Source organism: Hemiscyllium ocellatum, unplaced genomic scaffold (assembly GCF_020745735.1).
Source record: "Hemiscyllium ocellatum isolate sHemOce1 unplaced genomic scaffold, sHemOce1.pat.X.cur. scaffold_261_pat_ctg1, whole genome shotgun sequence".
Lineage (NCBI taxonomy): Eukaryota > Metazoa > Chordata > Chondrichthyes > Orectolobiformes > Hemiscylliidae > Hemiscyllium > Hemiscyllium ocellatum.
This window is the reverse complement of record NW_026868149.1, coordinates 764,110-779,159: the sequence shown is the minus strand read 5'-3', so window position 1 is coordinate 779,159 and position 15,050 is coordinate 764,110.

Genomic DNA, 15,050 nt, shown 5'->3' with positions numbered 1-15,050 from the left:
TGTGGCCTGTTCATGCTAGAATGGGTTAGTGAGATAATTTTGAACTCATTCACAGGTTTTGGTGAAAGGTGAAGCAGCTGGAGTTTAGAGAGATAGGGAGGGGTGTTGGGGCTGGCGGAATTTACAGTGATAGATGGGGCTATAGTATGATATAAAGGTTGTAGTGATTTGGAGGGTTACTGAGATACAGATGGATGTAGCGGCTGAATGAGATGACAGGGAAAGATACAGAGATACACGTGGATAGTTTAGAAATGGAATTGTGCAATGTCTTAATAGAGAAAATATTGTAGAAATCTGTGGAATAGGCAAGGCACTTGGAGGAACTGAAGGAGTGAGACCTTGGACTGTCCAATCACAAGAGTGATAGAGTGAGTGACAAACAGCACAGAAAAGGCCCTTCGATTGATAGTGACAAAAAAGTAAAAGCCCTGCAGACACTGGAAATCCCTCCTTCCTAATGTCTGGGGCTAGGGCTAAATGTGGGAGAGGCGTCCTACAGACTCCTTAAGCAACAATGTGACATAACGAAGCCTCACATGTCAGATCAAACACAGACATGGAAACCTCCTGCTGACTCCCTTACCTCAGCTGATGGATCAGTGTCCCTCTACATTGAACACTTGGAGGACGCACTGACAGAGCGAATGAGCTGAAGCATGTATACTGGGTGGACTATTTCAAAATCACCAAGAGGTGCTCAGCAGCAGCATTCCTGATCGAGATGGTCATGTCCAAAAGAACATAGCTGCGAGACTGTGTCTGCACCGGCTGGGCAGCGAACGACTGACAGGGAGAAACATACTTGACCTCATCTTCACCACGGCTGCAGAGACATTGATAGATGACCATATTGGGAATATTGACTACCGCATACAGCATTTCTGGAGACAAAGACCCATTGTGAATAATGTGTGTGTGTACAGGCGTGAGTGCACATGTTAGAGGTACTATCACCATGCTAAACGGGACAGAGTTCGAAAATATCTAGAACTCAGCGCTGGCCTGTGTGAGTTGACATGGGACATCAACAGCAGCAGAATAGTACTCCAGCACAATTTTCACTGTCATTGCCTGGCATATGCTCCACTTTACCCTGACCATCAGGCCAGGGGATAAACCCTTGTTCAATGGAGAATACAGGAGGGCTGGCCAAGAGCAGCACCAGGAACACCTCAAAAGGAGGTGACGTTACCAAACAGGACCACTTACTCACCAAATAGCATAAACAGCTCGTGACAGACAGATCTAACCAACAAATCTGACCTAATCCCCACAATCCTGTCACATGCAGTCAGGTTGAATGGTGGTGTCAATCAAACAACTCACTGGAGGAGGAGGATCCCCACATATCACCTTCCTCAATGATGGAAGAGCCGGACACAACAACAGAAAAGCTAAGGCGAAAACAGCCAGAACAGTGTTCAGACAGAAGTATCGATAGGATGATCTATTTTAGTCTAATCCAGGTGGCAGTCTTCAGCTAATTCGATTCACTGTGTGGTAATTCCAAACGGCTGGAAGGATTGGGAATGGAAAGGCTGTGGGCCCTGAGAACATTCCATTCAAGCTGTTCCTGCTGGGATACAGCACTAGCATCGAACTGTCAATGTGGGAAACTATCCAGGTGTGTCCTATACATACGCAGACAAACCAGACAATCAATGACTGTCCCATTGCTTTCATCTCTATCATTAATAAAGGAATGAAGACCCACAGTGGTATAAAGCAGCACTTCCTCAGCACCAACCTGCTCACTGAAGGTCAGTTTGGATTCTCATCCCTTGAGCTCATTGAAACCTTGGTTTAACGATGTACAACAAGAGACCACGCAGCTGATTTCTAGAGGTGAGGCAATAGTGACTGCACTCAGCAGTCACTATTGACTGCATTTGACCAAGTATCATATCCAGGACTAACCGCAAAACTGGAGCAAATAGGAATCGTTTGCACTGGCTGACGTTATACCTGGCACAAAGGAAGGTGGCTGGGGTTGGAGGAGAGCAGCCATCTCAGCTCCAGGTCGGACAGCTCCGCAGCAGTTCACCTGTGCTGGTACTTGAGTAAGTCTGTAGATCAGAAATGGAAAATTAAGGCACCATACTCCTACGGGATGATAGGGCTGCTCTCTCATTAGACAGAGCCGACTGGCAGTAGTTTAACTGGACAGCGATCATGACTCAAGTAAGGGAGATGTTGAATAGGACAGCCATTTTCAGTCACCTCAGTCAGCGCAGAATTGAACCCACACTGCTGGTATTCATCGGCTTCCAAACTAGCCATCCAACTGATTGAGTTGACCAAGTCCTCACTCAGCTCCTTGGGGAAGATACTGTAATATTATTCCATTCAGATATGTTGTTAGACACTTCTGGAACAGGTGGAACTAGAAACAAGCATCCTAGCTCAGAGAGAGGGACAGCATCAGTGACTGCAAGAGTGCTCTCTGTCCTAGGTCCAATAATTTCCAGCTACTTCATAAATGACTGTAAAATTACACGTGGGGATGTTTGCCAATGATTGTACAGTGGTCAACACCATTCGTGATTTACTCAGATACTGAAGCAGTCCTTGTCACAGTGCTTAACAGTGACAATACTATTTCCATTACACATGTGCCAGACAACGATTACTTCTATTAATGGAAAATTGAACCACATCTTCTAACATTCAATGCCACCACCATAACTGAACACAGAACAAACAATATCGCGGGGATTACGTTAACCTGAACTGGACTGACCATATGATTTCATTACGCATTCCTGAAAAGGTCTTATGCTAAAACAAGGACTCTCCTGTACCTCAGATAATACCTGACCTGTTTTGCTTTTCCAGCGCCACTTTTTGACGCATATAAATTCATTGACTACAAGAATATATCAGGTGCAACAAATTCTGCAGGAATAACTCACTTCAAAATTTCCAAAAGCCTGTCCATTATTGCTAAAACACATGTTGAATGTGTGTGTGTGATTAAATACTTCCATTTGCCTGTGTGAGTGCAGCTTCACCCCTCATCCACTGACGCTCAGTAGCAGCAATACCTGCCATCTACTCGGTGCTCTGCAGAAATTTACCAAGGCTTCTTACAACGTACATCTGAACCCCCGACCATCAACAAGCACAAGGGAAGCAGAAACACGGGACCCCCACCATGTTCTTGTTCTGTTCCAAGCCATCGACCATCCTTATTTATGAAGTATATTGCCGTTCCTTCAGTGTCACTGTTTCAAGTTCCCTATCTATCAATAAATGCCGTCCCAATCACATTTCATGAATAAATTAACATAAAAACGATTGTCTCGACCTGTTAAATGCTGCACAATGTGTTTTGGGTTTTGTGAGCTCAGGCTGGTTGGTCCAGGCAGTACCCTGCTTGTTGTGAACAGCTGAAGGGATATGCTATTTGAAACGATCTGTCAGTCTCTCAAAGGTATGGTTTACATACCAAGCATCACAGACACTGGCATTCTCGTCCAACAACACTGAGCTCTCAGATCGACAGAAGCAACTGAAAACGTATTCAGATTTGACTGGAATATATTTAAACACACAGTGACATTGTTGTCACGAAAATGATTATGAGTGAATATTAGCACGGAGAAAGTGAGGACTGCAGATGCTGGAGATCAGAGTCAAAAAGTGTGGTTCTGAAAAAAAACTCAGCCGTTTAGGCAGCATCTGAGGAGCAAGAGAATCGACTATCAGTTAACAATGTTAATACAAGTGAAAATAATTGTGTATTTTCAAAGTCAATTGTAATTAATAATAATTTAGTCTTGGGTGTGGCAATGAGTCTCATCATTTTTATGCTAATTACTGTGAGTTTTCATCATATTGTTGTTATAACAGTGTACAGATTTTGTGCTTATTGGACAATCTAAAAGTTGGTATTATGAAAGGATATCGGACCTTCAGGAAAGTGTCTTTACTTAATGGTTGTTAACGGTAAAATCAATGCTGCAAACATTTACACAGAGATTTCCAGTTCAAGTAACACACAAGGATGTTGGGTTGGGATCATGCTGGCCATCAATGGAGCTGCACAATTCTGTTTGGATACTGATATTGTGGAGCTAACATACACTCGATATTGTTTATGAGGGATTCAATGTAAGATGCCATGTGCTGCAGGAGCCCATTACCTTTATAACACCTTCATTCAGGATCGGGTCCTAGGAGAAGAATTACAGAGTTTAGGTGGCACATAAGAAGAGATATAGTTGCAAGACATGGCTGTTTACAGATCATTGTTACAAATGTTGAACTGCGTCTGGACCAGGGCCATGTGCTAGTCCATTGACCAGTCTGCCCCACACATATTTCCCTGTTGTCTCCAACCAGTCTATTGTGAGGGATTGTGTGAGTAACTGCGCAGCTCCAGTTTGGGAGCTCTTTCGGCAGATGTTGGAGATGGCCAGTGTTTTAGAGGTTGTGGTGAGGCCCAATAACACTGTGTCGGAATCCAGGCTTATCCGGAAAGTCATTTTCAACAGCTTTGCTGCCTGCAAGATGGTGTGTTCACTGATCTGAACATCAATCGGCTGTTTACTACAGTCACTGAATTGTGTAATAGTTAGGTGTGCGCTCTGTTAATTCAATTATTGCTCACTTCAATTGTTTTCCACTGAAGAAATTATGTTTAGTTTATTTTAAAATATGTAAGAAATAAAGTGATATTAACTCTTCATTACATAAAAATGTGAAAGTGACCTGGTATATATTTCCCATGGACTAATGAAGCAACGGTCAGATATTGTCTGTAAAGCAGGATTCTGTGAACAGGACTATGTCCCAGGCAGGTTCTCTCCCACTGACAGGACACGGCCAGGCAGAGGGGAACAGCTCCTTGGTATATAATCGATATAGGGTGGGATGGTGGCTCAGTGGTTAGCACTGCTGCCTCATAGCACCAGGGTCCCAGGTTTGATTCCAGCCTCGGACAACTGCCTGTGTAGAGTTTGCACATTCTCCCTGCGTCTGCGTGGGTCTTCTCCAACAGTCTAAAGATGTGCAGTTCAGGTGAATTGTCCATGGCCAACTGCGCATAGTGTTCAGTGCATTAGTCAGAGAGGCGTGTGCTGCTCCTCGGAGGGTCGGTGTGGACTGGTTAGGCCAAAGGGCCAGTTCGCATTCCGTAGGGAGTCCAATCTAATGATGGTGGTCAGCATTGATGGTGGATCCAGTGGCTGCTAGACTGCTCTATGGCAGGTTATGGTGGAATCACTAAAAGGGAAACATATAATTGACCACATCGTCACCGATCTGCCTGCTGCAGATACACCTCGCCATTTCAAATATCCGTAAGAATCGTCACTGCACAATGGGGAGTAAGGGCTATCTTCACATTTTGCAGACCCTCCTCACCATGATATGTAGCCCCTTGAGTACTGAATGGGACAGACTTTAAACAGATTGAATAATTAATTATGATGCAGCCACGAGGTGCAGAGGGTCATCATCAGCAGCAGAATCATTCTCTGTACAGCACATACAGTCTGCAGCCCGACATACTTCATACGGTACAGTAACCAGCATGGCCCAACATACCTCACACTGTACAGTAACTATCATGGCCCAACATACCTCCCACTGTACAGTAACCATAACAAACTGGCATACCTCCCACTGTACAGTAACCATCACGGCCCGACATACCTCCCACTGTACAGTAACCATCACGGCCCGACATACCGCCCACTGTACAGTAACCATCACGGCCCGACATACCTCCCACTGTACTGTAACCATCACACCCCGACATACCCCCCAATGTACAGTAACCGTCACGGTCCAACATACCTCCCACTATACAGTAACCATCACGGTCCAACATACCTCCCACTGTACGGGATGCAAATGGCCAACATCCAGCCCCATGCCCTCCTCAATCAATTTTGTCACTTCCTCAAAACATTCAATCAAGTTTGTGTAACATGATCCTGACATACTTCCCACTGTACAGTAACCCCCACACCACGACATACCTCCCACTGTACAGTAACCGTAACGGCCCGACATTCCTCCACTGCACAGTAATCATCCGGCCCAACATACCTCCCACGGGAGCCATCAAGAGCTGCAAAGTGCTCAGTGTTTAGCACTGCTGTCTCACAGCGCCAAGGTCCTGGGTTCTATTCCAGTCTTGGGTGACTAACTGTGTGGAGTTTGCACATTCACACCATATCTGCATGGGTTTCCTCCCACAGCCCACAGATGTGCAGATCATGTGAATTGGCCATACTAAATTGTTAAGTGTTTTTGTCAGAGGGAAATGGGTGTGGGTGGTTACTCTTCAGAGGGTTGGTGTGGACTGGTTAGGCCGAACGGCCAGTTACCACACTGTAGGGAATCTAATCTAGTCTCCAAGTTTCATGTCAGGAACTTGATGGAATAATCACTTGTCTGAATGACTGCAGCTCCAACAGTACTCCCTTTACTAGGGACAGGCAAAACAGTTTTTTGGGAGGATCATGTTACACAAACTTGATTGAATGTTTTGAGGAAGTGACAAAATTGATTGAGGAGGGCATGAGCTGGATGTTGGCCATTTGCTTCCTTATGGCAGGCTCATACAGAAGGTGAAGTGAAGTGGGATCAGCGGTCAGTTAGTATGATGGACAGATAACTGATTGGCTATAGAAGACAGAGTAGCAGTGGAACAGTTTTTTTTGTGACTGGAGATCTGTACATAGATTGGCGGAATTGCAGATTGTGAGGATGATTTCCAGATAACGCAGCAGGATTTCGGTCAGCTGCAGACTTGGACAGAGAAAACACTGATGTAACTTTATCTGGTTAATTGTGACGTGTTGCATTTTGGAAGGTCTAATGCTGGAGAGAAGTATAAAGTGGATGGAAAAAACGACTGATTGCATCAACATCCGAAGGGATCTTGGTGTACAGCTCCACAGTTCCCTGAAAGTGGCAACACGGTTGGATAGGGTGATCAAGAAGACTGACGGCAAACTTGCAGACATGCATCGGACCATGCAGTATGAAAAATAACAGGTCATGTTGCAGCTGTAGAGGAACATAGTGCGAGGTACATTTGGAATATTGTGTACATTATTGGTTGCCAAACGATGTTGAAATGTTAGAGAAAATATGGAAAAGTTTTACCAGGATGTTGTCTGGTTTGGTGGGTATTAGCCAGAAGGAGAAATTAAACACACATGGTTTGTTTGCATCTGGGCATTATTGACTATGGGCTACCTGATAGATATTTACAAAATTGTCAGAGGAATAGATAGAAGTTAGAGGCTTTTTTCCCCGAGAGTAGAAATATCAACTACTCAGGACCGTAGGTTTTGGTAAAAAGGAAAAAGTTCAGTAGATATGACAGGTAAGTTTTTTTTGCTATTCCAGACAGAATATGAAAGTTCCTGGAATGCACTGATAGAGGGGAAGAAGCTAATACAGCAAGGTTTCAGAAGGATTTTGGCTCAAGTATGAGTAAGTAGGGAATACAATGACATAGAAGGTATCGGAGTAAAAACTTTCTTTTAACTTTAAAATTGCATCATCTGTCAGTGCGGGATTGCTGGACTGAAGGACCTATTCCTGTACTGTACTATTCTTTAAGACAAGATTTGAGCGCGGGAGTGCGGAATGCTCACTGAATGATTATTGATTACCAACAGCCATATTCTGGTGGATCCCTCCCCTCATCAACTTGCAGCTTCAATCGTTCCGCACTGTGGGGAAACTCAATATTGAGAATTGAACATGAATGTCAGAGCTGGTACCTGGTGACGCCATCTTGACCCTCCCTCCTGCGGCCTTCTATCTTGGACACCAACGTCTCGGGGGACACTGCACTGACAGAAGCTGCATGTACTCCACACCCACCAATGCTGTCATCTGACAGATGCCAGCCTCACCATGCCATCCCAGCACATGTCCGACCTACTGACAGTACGCTTCTGTACTTCAGTGCTGCAGTTCAGGGTGCACTGACAACTCTCATCGCAATGCTGCTGCAAGGACACTGTGCTCAGGGACACACACCCAGCTCATGGGCTGTCCCTCTGTGCTGCTCACTCCATGTTTGTACACACTCAGTTTAAGCTGACTTTAATGCTCACAGAATTGTAGCCTTGCTTTAACCTGCCTTTAGCAGAGTTTTCCCTCAGCGAGAGCTGCCATGCTCACCCGCCTGCTGTATTGTGTGTTTACCAATGACACAAACCCAGGAAGCTTGATATCATTGTCCACAGTCAGTCACGGTGCCCAGTAGTGAAACAAGTGAAGTCTCAGATCCCTGTCCGGGAGCTTGGACACGGTAAGTCAGCCTCACGTGGTTGTTAGGGTCAGGATCCTTCCCCTGTGAGGGGGTGAAGAGATGAATGTTAGGCTGCCCCATATCTCTCTTCGCTCTTTGTGCCGGAGTGTGGGATGATTCCTTCCGAAATCTGAGAATTACCAAGAAAGATTAGGGAAATGGAAGTGGTTGGTACAGCTGTTAATGCTGGCACAGCTGGGGGAAAGGTGTCGAGGAGTCCTGAGTGAGTGAGTGGGCAGCATAGACAACAGGCAGAGTTGGGCAGAGGGGCAGAGAAGAGATTACAGAGAGACTGAGAGAAGGTCCTGCATTCACTGAGGGTGGGAGAACATGAGCCTTGGTGCGAGGTGGGTGCAGTAACAGAGAGAAAGAGGGTGAGTTTACAAAGTTCAGATGGTGCCACTTACCCTGGTGGAGTGCAGAAGGCCACTGACCCCCTTCCTACACTGCTGGGCATTCACCCAGAAGGCTGGCACCGCACTGACCCAGGGGTCAGCCTCGGACAAAGCTGGAAGGGTCTGATGTCACAGCTTCCCCTGCCAGCCTGGAGGAAGTTAATGTCCGTCTCATGCACCATGTCATTCACCAGGACCAGGGGCTTGGCCACAAAGTGGGCCCTCAGTTTTACCCTCTCTGCCATGTCCAGGCCAGTTTTGAATCCACAATCCAAAAGTAAAATGATTTTTTAAAGATAGTTCCTGGAAACAGGGACGCCAGTGCATTCTGGGATATCGAGGCTGGGGGCAGTTGTTATGACAAAGGGGAAAGTCCGCGTTAGTTTCAGATGAGAGGAAGACCACTTGGGCAGCGAGAGTAGTTAATGAAACAGATTGGGGATGGTATCATGAGAAAATGCAATTCACCTTGTGGAGAGTAACCCTCCATGAAACCCGAATAAAATGAGACTTGACCAAACCATAAGATGGGTTAGGCCTCTATGTCTGAATCAAAATAGGGATGAACTATTGGGAGCAACAAACTTGGGGCGGAGAATTATAGAGGAGATTCAAATTCTCAAAAAGGGGTAACACAATGTTCCAGACTTTAAAAGGAGCCGGGGAAAATCTCCTGCCTTACTGTTATCTACATTATCCATCGTCACTGGATCCAGGGATGATGCCGGAGGACAGGAGAATGGCTAATACCGCAACTTTGTTTAATGTGAAGCAAGAGATTGACTGAATAGGTCGAGGCTGGAATTCGGAGACAGTGGATAAACGGTCACTGAGGAAGTCCCAGAGACTCCAGGACAGTCGGTCAGGAATTGTTCCAGGAAGATCGTGTGTAATTTATCTGACTGTGTTGATTTGAGGCAATAATTGTCACTGCACGTGAATTACTTGGATTTGATGAGAGATCGCATGGCAGGCTGCTTAAAAACAGAAACTATGGGGTCCAGGTGAATAGAGCATACAACCCAGAGAAATGCAAGGCAAGGCATTTGGGGACATCAAGACTAGAGAGGAATGTACAATAAATGAAAGTATGGTTAGTGTGGGCAGGTAAATGAAGGTAGTTGGAAACACTAATAATCTCATTAATGGAGCAAATGGCATCATTTCCTCTGTCAGCCAACGGGCAGAATTTCAAAGCAAGAAGCTTATGCAGGAACAGTATAAATAATGGGTTCAGTCGCAGCTTGGGGACTGTGTGCAGTTCTGGTCACCCCATCACATGGAAGGATGGAATTGGACTGGAGAGGTACAGAGGAGATTCTTCACACTGTGACAGTGGAAGTGCAGTTATGAGGAAAGATTGGAATGGAGGATGCAAATGATTTGGGGTCCACATATTGTCAGGAGCCTGGATAGAAAAGAAAGGGAGAGAACACCTTGTTCCTGTTGGAGAGCTCAATTACCAGTGGCAATTATTTAATGTAATTGGTTGAAATATTAGAGAAGTGATGAGGAAAGTTATTTCACGCAGTTATGGTCGGGATCTGGGAGTCACTCATGGAAGTGGATAGGCAGAAACTCTCAAATCATTTTAAAAAGGTTCCGGGATCTGCACCTGAAGTCCTTCACTGTCCGGGGAGACAGAACTAGGGCTTTAAAAACAACGTTACATCTTGTCCAATTCAGACAGTGGACAGAGTGATCTCCTCTATGCTGTGCTATTTTCTGAAGTTTTCCAATGTTACCAATATCTGATAGGATCAATACGCAGGGATGAGGGGTGAGGGCAGGGAGGGGCAGTGTGTGAATGGATTAGCATCACAATAATACTGATCCCATCCTTTATCCACAACGCTACTTCACTGTATTGGCCTGTTTATCCTTCCTTTAGAAATGGGGAAAATGTTTGATTATCCAGGTCTGTCGTGGTCACACTGCAGCCCCATCTCCATAATGACAGCTACATCTGACCTGGTTCACTCTATTTAAAGCTGCCATGTCACTGGCCTTGTTGAAAATTTCCCAGCTTTATTCTTGCCCCATTGAAGGCTGCTGTCAGTCAACTAATGTTTTTCACTCTCAATTATTGCATTTCATTCTCTAAAATCATCCTGAACTTTACAATAAAATGACCGCTGCACCGCAAAATCATCCCTTACTGACACTGGATCCACTTGCCCCATCTCTCCCAAGGACCAGGTCCAACAGCACATGCTCTCTTCGGCTGGATACCTACTCCTGCAGTCAGCTCTCCTCCATGTAACCCAGGAATACTCGCCCCTCGTGAATCTTCATCGCCAGTATCCCTGTCTATATCTGGAAACATTAAGTTTCTCAGTATAACTAAACTGTAGTATTGTCATTGCTCTCAAATGATCCTGCATATTTATTCTCCATCATTTCTTTGGTTGCTGGCCGACAGACTGTACCTCAATGTGAAATTGTATATTTGTTGTGTAGCTCCAGCCAAATTCATTCTGTCCTTGGACGGATCCTCTTTCTCTTGGACTCCTTAACTAACGCTAATCTAAACCAATACTTCTACCTTCATCCTTTCACTTCTCTTCTATCATTTTGGCATACTTTATACTCAACAATATTTAACACCCAGTCCTGCCATTTCTTGAGCCAGCTCTCGGTGATCAGTATTTCCACACACCAATCTGCATCTGGAACTCCCCATACTTCTAGTATTCATGCCCAAGCAGAGAACCTCAGATGAAGGCTTTCTTTCTTACTCCATCTTCCACGGTTAAACTTGTTGTTGTATATTAGTACCAACTGCGTCTCCCATTATTTTGAGAATTCTGGTAGTCTCCTCTACTATTCCTTTTGGGATCCTAAGCACACATCAAGTTATTTTCAATCCCTCCTACACACCCCGTAAGGAATTCAGTCCCAGCTCTGTCACGTCAGCCCATCGAGCTTGTACAGTTGCTGCCTTCCCCAGAACCAGTCCCAATGTCCAGGAATCTGAAGCCCGTCCTGCTGCACCATAGTTTCAGTCACATTCTCATCTACTTGAAATTCTAAGTCCTGTTTTCACTGGACACGGCACTGGGAGTATTCCAGGGATTGCTACATTTGCAGACCAGCTTGCTAACCATCCACAGAGCTCCCAAAATTCTGACTCCCAGACCACATCACCCTACCTTCCCAGGTCATTCCAACGAACATGGGCATGACCTTTGACTGCTCACTGTCCCCGAGACGAATGTCCTGCAGCCATTTTTAACCCCACTATCCTGGAATTACAAATATGCTAACACCATCTTCACACTCCTGTCTTCCCTGTGACGATTGCTCCTCCATCCTTCTCCCTCCCCTCCTGTACAGTCAGGCTGCTTGTGGGGCCACAGACATGGCTCTGACTCCCTCCCTTGAGCAGCCAATACCTTCATCAGCTCCCAAACTAGGAAACCGAATTGGGAGGGAGAGACCGTGATATGTTTGTATTCACTGACTGTTTCTCTCCAATTGCTTAGTTCCCCAGACCCTTCCTTCTTCCAGGCCGTTTTGTCTGAAGGGTGATCTGCTCTGTGTGTGCTATCCACCTAACTCTCAGCATCACAGATGTCCCATAGAGTCTCTAGTCACTGACTGAGCTCCATGACCCAGTGTCCATCTAGGAAACGAGCAGGGGGCTCTGAATTCCCAATGTAACACAACACATTTTCCACCTGAGAAATATGTCTTGCCATGCCTTAAAATACAACATGTCTGGAGTAACTTAATTAATTACTTAGAATGAAGTGAACATTTGGGAAAGAGCAATATGGTTAAGTCCCTTATTCAACTGTGGCTTACTGAGGGTAATTTATTATTTTAGAAGTTGAAAAAATAAATGTGCTGACTTATAGCAATTAACTGATAGTCACTAATAACAGTGTATTTATCAGCTATTGACTTTACAGCCTTTTTTGTGATGACTCTTGCATTTCTTTCAAACTCAGTGCAGGCAGGTCCCAGCAGCAGAAAGTTATCTCTGTGGCTCCCAGGGACGTGTAATCCTCCAGCTCCCAGTCCACTCTGCTCCCTCACATGGTCACTGTCTCTGTAACTCCCAGGACGTGTAATGCTCCAGCTCCCACTCCACTCTGCTCCCTAACAGGGTCACCGTCTCTGTGACTCCCAGGGACGTGTAATCCTCCAGCTCCCACTCCGCTCTGCTGCCTCACAGGGTCACCATCTCTGGGACACCCAGGGACGTGTAATCCTCCAGCTCCCACTCCACTCTGCTCCCTCACAGGGTCACTGTCTCTGTAACTCCCAGGCACGTGTAATCCTCCAGCTCCCACTCCACTTTGCTCCCTCACAGGGTCACCGTCTCTGTGACTCCCAGGTACGTGTAATCCTCCAGCTCCCACTCCACTCCGCTCCCTCACAGGGTCACCGTCTCTGTGACTCCCAGGTACGTGTAATCCTCCAGCTCTCACTCCACTCTGCTCCCTCACAAGGTCACCATCTCTGTGACTCCCAGGGCCGTGTAATCCTCCAGCTCCACTCCACTCTGCTCCCTCACAGTGTCACTCTCTCTGTGACTCCCAGGGACGTGTAATCCTCCAGCTCCCACTCCACTCTGCTCCCTCACAGTGTCAATCTCTCTCTGACTCCCAGGGACGTGTAATCCTCCAGCTCCCAGTCCACTCTGCTCCCTCACAGGGTCACCGTCTCTGTGACTCCCAGGGACGTGTAATCCTCCAGCTCCCACTCCGCTCTGCTGCCTCACAGTGTCAATCTCTCTCTGACTCCCAGGAACATGTAACCCTCCAGCTCCCAGTCCACTCTGCTCCCTCACAGGGTCACCGTCTCTATGACTCCCAGATACGTGTAATCCTCCAGCTCCCACTCCACTCTGCTCCCTCACAAGGTCACCATCTCTCTGACTCCCAGGAACATGTAATCCTCCAGCTCCCAGTCCACTCTGCTCCCTCACAGTGTCAATCTCTCTCTGACTCCCAGGGACATGTAATCCTCCAGCTCCCAGTCCACTCTGCTCCCTCACAGGGTCACCGTCTCTGTGACTCCCAGGGACGTGTAATCCTCCAGCTCCCAGTCCACTCTGCTCCCTCACAGGGTCACCGTCTCTATGACTCCCAGATACGTGTAATCCTCCAGCTCCCACTCCACTCTGCTCCTTCACAAGGTCACTGTCTCTGTGACTCCCAGGCGCGACACGGCCTCGATCCTCAGTACTGATTTATATCCTCCCACTTTGATGCCTCTGCAATTCCCAGGTATGTTAGCCTCACGCTCCTGCTCCAAGTTGCTCCCTCACATGGTCACTTCCTCTGTGACTCGGTGCTGATTTCGAGCCTCCTGCTCTGCTGTTTCTCCAGCTCCAAGTCCCAGCCGGCCTCGATCCTCGCTGCTGATTAATATTCACCTGCTCTGTGCTGCTCTTTCTCACGTTTTCTCCCTTTGTGACTCCCAGGTAATGGTAGGTCTCAAGCCTCAGCTGAGATTTATGACATCCCATTCTGCGTTGCTCTCTTGTAGGATCGCAGTTGTGCCTGGAAGACAGTGGGAAAGAGGAGGATTAGACAGAGCAGAGGGTGTAACAGTGATTGACAGAGCTATATGAGATGGAACAGGTTATCTGGGGAGCGAGGCAGTCCTGCAGCAACTAAAGACGTTTACTGGAAGATACAGTGAGAGTTTCAGACACTGAAGAAGGCAAAGGAAATAGAGAGATGGCGGCTTGTTCATGACGTAGCTTTGTAGAGTCTAAAGGGCTTTTTCTGAACTGGTTACGCTGATGTGTCGACTTCAATAAAAGCAAATTGACATCCAGCAAGTGTTGTCTGGTCCTGGAGACTTGGATGGAGACTTGGATATGACAGACTAAGGTGTGACATAGTGAGAAGACCTGCAGTAACTGGGGGGAATATAAACCTTTGGGGCACTGGTGGTTTTCAAGGACACTCAGAACATGAGGAGGTGCAGAGAATGGGAGCATTTCAGATAGGGAGATTGTAGGGATTGTAATTCCTGAAGTGGATAAGGAGGAAGAAAAGTGCCAACTTAACACATACAACCATTGTAAGTAGAGACATTTAGGAAGGGAACCTGTGCTGTCATTGATTACAGTTATATGGAGAGTAACAGAAACTGAAGGAGTTACAATTTTAAAAATGGAGAGATTTTCTGTGATTGGAAGTTTAAATAAGAAAAAAGAAATTTTAGTGATCTCTAGCACAGGTGGGAATGGAGGAGGTGAGATATTGTGAGGAACTGTCAGATTTATATGGCAGGGAGCATGTCAGATATGAAAAGGAGAGATGTATTCTCTCGATTCAGTTACAGACATGAGGAGTGTTGTAGCGCCTGCTGGAGGGTACTCAGACAACAACAGTAGTGGCAAGGAA